The following is an 8,435-nucleotide window of genomic DNA, read 5'->3' as shown; positions in this document are numbered from 1 at the left end:
CCCTTTGTCAGAATCGCAGTGAGCAATATTAGTCAATTGTCAATACGTACAATTATTTACATCTTCTTACCAAATGTTTGTATATACAGTATATACAAGGCCTCTGTCAGTCTGCGCTCAGTACAGTAGCTTCTGGTACAACGGCAGTCTAGTCACTTCAGCGGTAATAGAATTCTGTATTTCAGCATCCTGTTGCACATCTTTAATTAAACGTCTATGTATCAGGTCCGTCAATAATGCAACAATCATTAAAATACAATTTCTTTATTAAAACCATCACAACACAACTATATTAAGATCAGTGCCTTAATATAGTTGTGTTGTGACGGTTTTAATAAAGAAATTGTATATTGTATATGGCCACAGATGGCCATCCTCAGGTGATTCAATGCGTCCAAACTGTTACACTGCTTTGATGTGTGCTAAAATTGTGTATTGCAGTCCGCTTAAAGCAGCATAAATAATTACTTAAAATTCATTAAAATTTTTCTATTAGAATCTTTCATTTTAAGAGGGCTGCAACCCGCAATTTTGGCACGCACCAAAGCAATGTAACAGTTTAGATGCATCGAATCACCTGTGGATGGCCGTCTGTGGCCGAAACATGTTGTGTTAGTGCTAAATGGTGAATATTTTAATGACTGTTGCATTATTGATGGACTTAATACATAGACAGTCATAGAATATTTTAGGCTTGCAGCAGATATAAAACTATGTATTTGGAGTGGGGGTGTAGAGTGTGATGCTACTCAATAGAAAAGGATTCTGTAGTTAAGGAAAATTTTTGGAGAAAAAGTAGTGACCTGACTTTACTGTCAGATGATCATGTAATGTGATGCAATGCTTCCTTTTGCAGTTACCTCCAAATTATTATGTTCAGCAACAGAGAGGTGAATTAACTAGAGGAAAACAAAAAATGCGGATTTTAATAATTTTGTCACAATTAAAATGGGGCAATACTGAATGTCACAGTGTAATGATTAGCATTCCTGGCTTGTATTCAAGAAGGCCCAGAGACCTAACTTTCTTGAAAGAGTCATACCCCTTCCAATATCTTACTCAGTCATTCTGTAGAACACTATACTCATGTAGAGCTGTCCCTGTGCCTAATTTAGTACAGTGACATGAAGACGTATGGGAGAGTAGGGGTATAGCTTCACCATTCTTGACTGCAGCATCAGATGGAGATAACAGCTTCACACCCTGGCTGATTTACACCTGAAGAGCCACATGTGCCCACTGGATAAGAGGCTGGGTGGGCCTCGAAGATGTTCTGGATGATGTGGAGGACAAATCTTATCTCCACTGGAAAATGAACCCCAATCTCCCAGCCCATAGCCCAACGATATACCAACCAATGCACCTAATGTAGTTTTCCCCTCAACCATACACGATGATAACAGTTTTGTTGGCCATTAATCACATGCTTTTATCTACTATAACTCTTGAAGATGGTTATGTAACGATGCTCTGAGTATCAAGCCTATATAGCATCACATGATTAACGAATGTGTTGCAGTTTATAAACACTAACAAATCAGGATTCTTTTCTTTTGGTCTGTTCCACCTATCCATAATTTGTCTTCCTTTGAGAAAATGAAAACTGGAAAGAAGACGCACTGCATGTTGTCTGTTATAAGAATCTCACCTTTTTTAATGTTAATTTTGTTTTGGGGTTGTTACACCGAATCTACCTCCAATGTCCAAGTGTCACAGTGCGATTCTATTGATGGAGCCGGCAACACCGCCCACAACCACACGGTGTAATAGACCAAGAACAGAATTAACATCAGTAATTCACCACCGTAAAAATCTAAAATCATTCTACTTTTGTGCATAATTAGTAAAGTTTCCACTGACCAATGCATTAACAACATACGCATACTTTCGCGCTTTTTCTCCACACGAACCGCCTCCACTGCTATCGTCTGCTATCATTCGATGCCGGCAATCGAGTAGATCGAATACGTATCGATACAGCGAAGCCCTGTAGTAAGTATTACTTCCATCCAATAGATGGCAGAAATGTCCACAGTTCTTCAGATTAGTATAAACTGTTGACACCAGGTAGGGGATGTTGAGCGCATGAAGGATCACAGATTTGAAATCATCGAAGTGGGACGGCAGAATCTTTTCTTCTGCGACGAACATCTTAATAAAGTTGCCGTCAGAAACTTCTAAGCCATTTAAAACATAATCTCTGAACTGCAGTTGAGGAACACCACAGTAACAAATCAAAATTTGATTAGGAGGAAATTAAAGAGGAGACTGAATTAATGCTTGCTACCATTCAGTCCAGAAATTTTGTCTCTCCATCTGCTGTCTAAAAACGTACAAATTAAAATATACAAAACTTTAATTTTTCTATAGTTCTGTATGGACGTGGAACTTGATATCTGACATGAAGGAAGGAACATAGACTGAGGGTGTTTGAGAACATGGCGCTGAGGAGAATATTTGGACCGAAGAGGGATGAAGTGACAGGAGGTTGGAGAAAACTGCATAATGAGGAGCTTCATAACTTGTACTCTTCTCCAAGTATAATTAGAATGATCAAGTCAAGGAGGATGAGATGGGCAAGGCATGTGGCACGCATGGGGAGAAGAGGACTGCATATAGGATTTTGATGGTAAAATGGCCAGAAAGAGAATGAGATGAGCAAGGCATGTAGCACGCATGTGGAGAAGGGACTGCATATAGGATTTTATGGTAAAATGGCCAGAAAGAAAGAGATCACTAGGAAGACCTAGACGTAGGTGGGAGAATAATATTAAAATAAATTTTAGAGAGATAGAATGGGATGGTACGGACTGGATTCGTCTGTTTCAGGATATGGACCAGTGGTCTGGGCTTTTGTGAGTACGGCAATGAATATTCGTGCTCTATAAAATGTTGAGAAATCCTTGAGTAATTGAACCATTTACGACTTCTCAAGAAAACTCAGATCAATGGAGTAGTTAGATACCGCATTTCTTTAACTAACATCAAGGTAATCACTTTCATACCCCATTTTCCGGAGATTAAGTTCCCACTTTCCCATCCACGCACAAATGTCCTCCTACCCAGCCCCTTACCTTGAGTTTCCTTGACCAAAATTTTACATTATTTTTTCTTGTTTCTCATCTCTTCTTATCCCCTTCTGTTTAACCATCGTAGTAACGTTACATGAAGTGTACAAAATCTTAATGGTCACTGCAAACCTTGCTCCGTCCTCCTGCGGCTTTACTCTTAGGTTCAGCATAACTTTCTTACCAGCCGCCTTATTCTCAAACATCTTCAATACTCACGTTCTTCTTTAGCATTTATACCCAGATCCAAACCCATACGAAAAAGAAATATTTCCCAAAATTATAGTCTCAGGCCTCATATCTTGTAATGTTCAAGTTGTTAGATATTCAGAGAAAGAAGAAAATATTCTTAGCCAAATAACAGCAAGCATTTTTCAATACGAAAAAGAAATATTTCCCAAAATTATAGTCTCAGGCCTCATATCTTGTAATGTTCAAGTTGTTAGATATTCAGAGAAAGAAGAAAATATTCTTAGCCAAATAACAGCAAGCATTTTTCAATACGAAAAAGAAATATTTCCCAAAATTATAGTCTCAGGCCTCATATCTTGTAATGTTCAAGTTGTTAGATATTCAGAGAAAGAAGAAAATATTCTTAGCCAAATAGCAGCAAGCATTTTTCAAAATTAATCTACTCTTAATTCCATTATGAACAGGTTTATAATGAGTGGCACGCTGTAGAGTATTTGGTTGAGGCACTATGCTACAAGCCGGAAGGCCGCGGGTTTGATTCCCAATCAGGTCATTCAATTTTTCAATTGAACTAATCCTTCCAGCCGCACTGTGGTCCTGCAGTCGACTGAACCTCAGAGAGAAATGAGTACCAGGAATCTTCTTGGTGTTAAAGGGTGGCCGGCGAGTAATGCTGATAACCTCACCGCCATCTGTGAGTCGATTGTGTAGAAAATGTGGGATCCTCGACGTCTCACAACGCTATGGCCCTCACGGCCTGTTACAGGTACAGTTTTACTTTCTATATTCCTACAATATTAATTTGTTATTGATGTTCTCATATACTTGAATTTTGTCACATTCTTAAAAATGAAACCCTAATAGTTATTCATTAGTGTTACGGTTTTGTGCTGCATTCTGGCGACGAAATATGAAATTACAGATACACAATCCCAAACGATTCACCATCGACTTCACTTTTCAATGTATCAAATTTTGTCTCAAACGTACGTCTCTTTTTGCTTTTCATCAGCACCACTACCACCGCTTTCAGTCTCAGGACACATGTTAGTAGGCAGAATTCTCTTTATTTGATAAAAGCGCAAGAAATAATTTCCAGCACTCAAGATGGCGACGAGAATGCGTCCACGCCAAAAAGTCGTATCGTGTAACTGATCATTGAAAGAAAATAAGCAGAAGAAAGTTTTCTATGTGAAATATAATCACAGATACATGGAATTAGAATCGTTTGCGAAAGGTTAACATAGATTCTTTTGAATTAGAAGATATTCATAAACAGCGTGTAGGTGATTGATTTGAAAGGGGGCAGTATTGATCTACTTAGTTGCCCTTGACACAATGAAAAAACCAACCAAAATTTCAGGCAGAATAATGGGTACTCATGTCGAAATTCGAAAGGATGCGCTCAGAAAAGGCGGAAGAACCCACAAAATACTATTCCGCTCTATAAGGCGATAGACTCCAGAACCCCCCAAAAAGTATCGTTTAACTAACCTACTAACATGGAACTAGGAATCGTTCAATTTAAAAGAAGGGACCGCTTTGAGACACCTCGGTGTGAATAGCAGGACAGTAATAACCTTGAAGTGACAAGGTTAAAAAAATATCGACGTCTACAGATTTAATACAGGCCTGTCTGACAGCATGTGGCATCTGTCAAAAACGTAGTCGGTACAGTGACCACTTCGGTAGATTCAATAAAATGAGGCAATTTCTTGAGCACCTGAACAGATGCTAGGTATTCAAGAAGAAACCTTCTCCATGGAATTCGTATTCTGATTCAACGAAGCTAGGAGATAATTAGTAAATCTAGTATTTACGGGCTGTAGGCGATCACAGTGGCCGCTTGGTCTAAGGCATGAACTGTCTTCGCTCGCTGGGATCGTGTGTTCGAATCCCATTCTAGGTATAGATGTCTGTATTGTGTGCTTTGATTCTGTGTTTGTGATGTTCTGTTTGTAAGTAGCGGCCTTGCAACGGGCTGATCCCCCGCGAAAGGAGTCCTACCGACTCTATGTAGGATCAAGAAACTGCAAAATCTACCTGGGCCCAACAAAAGGCTCTAGAGCCATAGAAAATACGAGCATTCTGAGCCAAAATTCTGGAATAGAAAGAGAAGCCTAAAATGCAACTCAACGCAAGGACGAAGCCCAGTAACCGACTGTGAATAATTTGCTTGTGACTATTACTGAATGTCGATTGAAATGCTCAATACCAGTATCGACATCCCGACGGAGTGAAGACTTTCTTCCAACTTCAGAATAACAATGTAAGTACCTCCATGTAACTCAGACTTTCTTGAAAGGTTAATACCTCTTCACAAACAAACAAAAAAAACAAGCTCCGTGGGTTTAGTCCGCAAGCGAACTATACCGACTGAGCAACCGCCGCTTGTCGGCGAAGTTGGTGCAACTTTAGCGGATAGAGGGTGTCGCGTGGTCAGCGCAACGGTTCCCCACAGTGGTTCATCTCGGTTGTCTAGACCGGAGCTGCAATTTCCTTGAAATAGCTCCTCAATTATTCTCAAGAGGCTGAGTGGACCCCGTTCCAGACCCATTACTTCTCAGAAAATATGGTAGTGCCAGGAATCGAACCCGGACCTCTGGATCTGTAGCCAGGAACTCTGACCACTAGACCACAGAGACGGCCAATACCTCTTCATATATCCAAGATATACCCCGTCTTCTATGGAACACGAAGATTCATTTTCGTGTTCGCAAGGGCATATATTGGTCCCTACCCTAAGCCAGATGAATCCATTCCAAGCCCTTATGTCCGCTTTCCGTTGCTTATGTCGTTCCAAAGAATCTATCTATGTCCGAGGTCCTGTGCAACATTTAGTTACACACTGGGTAGTTGATGGCCTCAAGCCTCACCCCCACACTGGAGGACCATAGACTGTCCACGACTGCTTGTTCAATATATATTCGCAGCTACCCTCCATATCTGGACGGCGTTCTCCATACGCAACCTGAGTATGCGCAGTGGTAACAAGGAAGCCACTTGATATATGCGAATTATATTGTATATTTCTTGTTGGATTTGATACTCTCTGGAGCACGCGGTAGCGTATTTCATTGAGGCATTATGCTACAAGCCGGAAAGTCGCGAAGTCGATTCCCGATGAGGTCATTGGATACTTCAATTGACTTAATACTTCCAGTCGCGCTATGGCCCTAGGGTTGACTCAGCCTCTAACAGAAATTAGTATCAGGAATCTTCCTGGGGGCAAAGGGCTGCCGGCCGTCCGGGGCGTAAAGCCGATACCCTCCCCGTCATATGTGAGCCGAGTGTCTAGAGAAAATGTGGGAGCCTCGACGTCTCATAAGGCTGCGGGCCTGCACGGCCTGTTACATGGATAGCTTCACCATTTCTACTTATTCTCAAGGCGATGACAATGAAGGAATACGATATTCTGGATTGTAGAGCCGCGTAGTTTGTAGAAAGCTCCACATTTAGAGGAAAATATCGCTTCCATCTTCAGGGTTGAAGTATAAGTCAAGCAAGAATGCAAACGCCAGGAGAGCTGAAGATGGAGGTGTTAAATGTCGGGCTCTCCGAAGTACGCGGTGTCACATCCCAAAAGACCGCCATCTTCATAGTCACCGTAATGAAAAACGCTAGTGCAGCCCAGGCATTAGTCAAACGGGAAGCGAAAGCCCCAGCAGAAGCGAACATGGTGTCGCTCGGCTCGCCTCCTGCTTCTGGCGGTTTCTTGCACGTCTTACTCTTCAACCCTGACGATGGAGACGATATATCCCTCCAAAACACCGGACTATTTCCGAAATACAATGCGATACAACCCGGAAGGCAGCACTGTTTGTACTTCGTATGAAAGAGGTTTCCTGCTTCAGGCGCATGCGCTGGAAAACAGTTCTTCTGAGTGCATTTGCATTTTGGGGTGTTATGTAGGCCTATAACATAAGAACCGATATGGACGGCCCCTCACAGTGGCCGTGCGGTCTAAGGCATGAACTGTCTTCGCCCGCTTGAACATTGGAATCGTAGGTTCAAATGCCACTTAAGGCATGGATGTCTGTGTGCGTTTATTCTGTTTGTCCTGTGTAAGTAGCGGCCTTAAGGCGCCTTAAGGCGCAATAGCTCAAGCGGTTAGTCGCTGAGGCCCGGGTTCGATCCCGGGTCTGGTCAAGTGGGATTTGTGGTGGACAAAGTGGCGCTGGGGCAGGTTTCCTCCGAGTACTTCGGTTTCCCCTGCCAATCTTCATTCCACCAATTGCTCCACAATCACCCTCACCTATCATCTGGGGCTGGTACTATAGGCCAGAAGTTGCCGCAGTACAAAGGACTTAGTCCCACCCCACTAGCAGTAGAAAAAATACGTAGCGGCCTTGAGATGTGCTGATCCCCGTCCAAGGAGTCCTACCGACTGAGTGTAGGATTAAGAAACTGAAAAGACGGCCAAGGTCCACAAGGGCTATAGAACCATAGATAGATAACATAAGGCGAAGGAAATTGCATAGTAAGTCGATTTCTATTCTCACCAAATATTATTAGCATGATCCAATCAAGAAGGATGAAATAGGTGGGGAATGTAGCAGATATTGGGGAGATAAGATACCCATAATACAAAAATTTAGTCAAAAACATTAAGAAAAGAAACAACTTGAGAAACCTCGGCGTAGATGAAGGAGAGACCACCCTATTAAAATTGGTCTTAAATGTTGTGGACCGGATTTATTCGACTCAGAGCAGGTCAAGTAACTGGCCCTTTTAATGAAAGTAATTAATCTTCTTGTAGGTCACATGCTACAGCTGACAGACTGCTGTCTCCTCAAGGTTGATATCACTTGTCACGACAGTAATGCAATATTTGTTCTTCAAAAGTTTCTTAATATCTTGACTAGCTTAGTGACTACTAGCTTCTGAAGGTCGTAGGTTCTTGCGAAGCCAGTGATAAACCTTTGGATTCTATAAATGTATGGGACTTGAGTAGCTAAGCGACTACTAGCTTCTCAATGCCGTCGGCTTTTCAGAAAACAGTTGTGAACGTTTGAATGCCATGAAAGATAGGAAGTATCTTCACTAGTTGAGCGACTATTAGCTTCTGAAGAATGACGCTGCTCTATGGGGTAGGCTTATATTAGTTAATTGTAAGTTAAGTAGAATCTACAAAAAAAAAAAGAAAAGAAAAAGAAGAGATTGCTGCCAGTGTGG

Source organism: Cryptotermes secundus, unplaced genomic scaffold (genome assembly GCF_002891405.2).
Source record: "Cryptotermes secundus unplaced genomic scaffold, Csec_1.0 scaffold181, whole genome shotgun sequence".
Lineage (NCBI taxonomy): Eukaryota > Metazoa > Arthropoda > Insecta > Blattodea > Kalotermitidae > Cryptotermes > Cryptotermes secundus.
The sequence above is the reverse complement of the archived record's forward strand: the minus strand, read 5'-3'. Positions refer to the sequence as shown.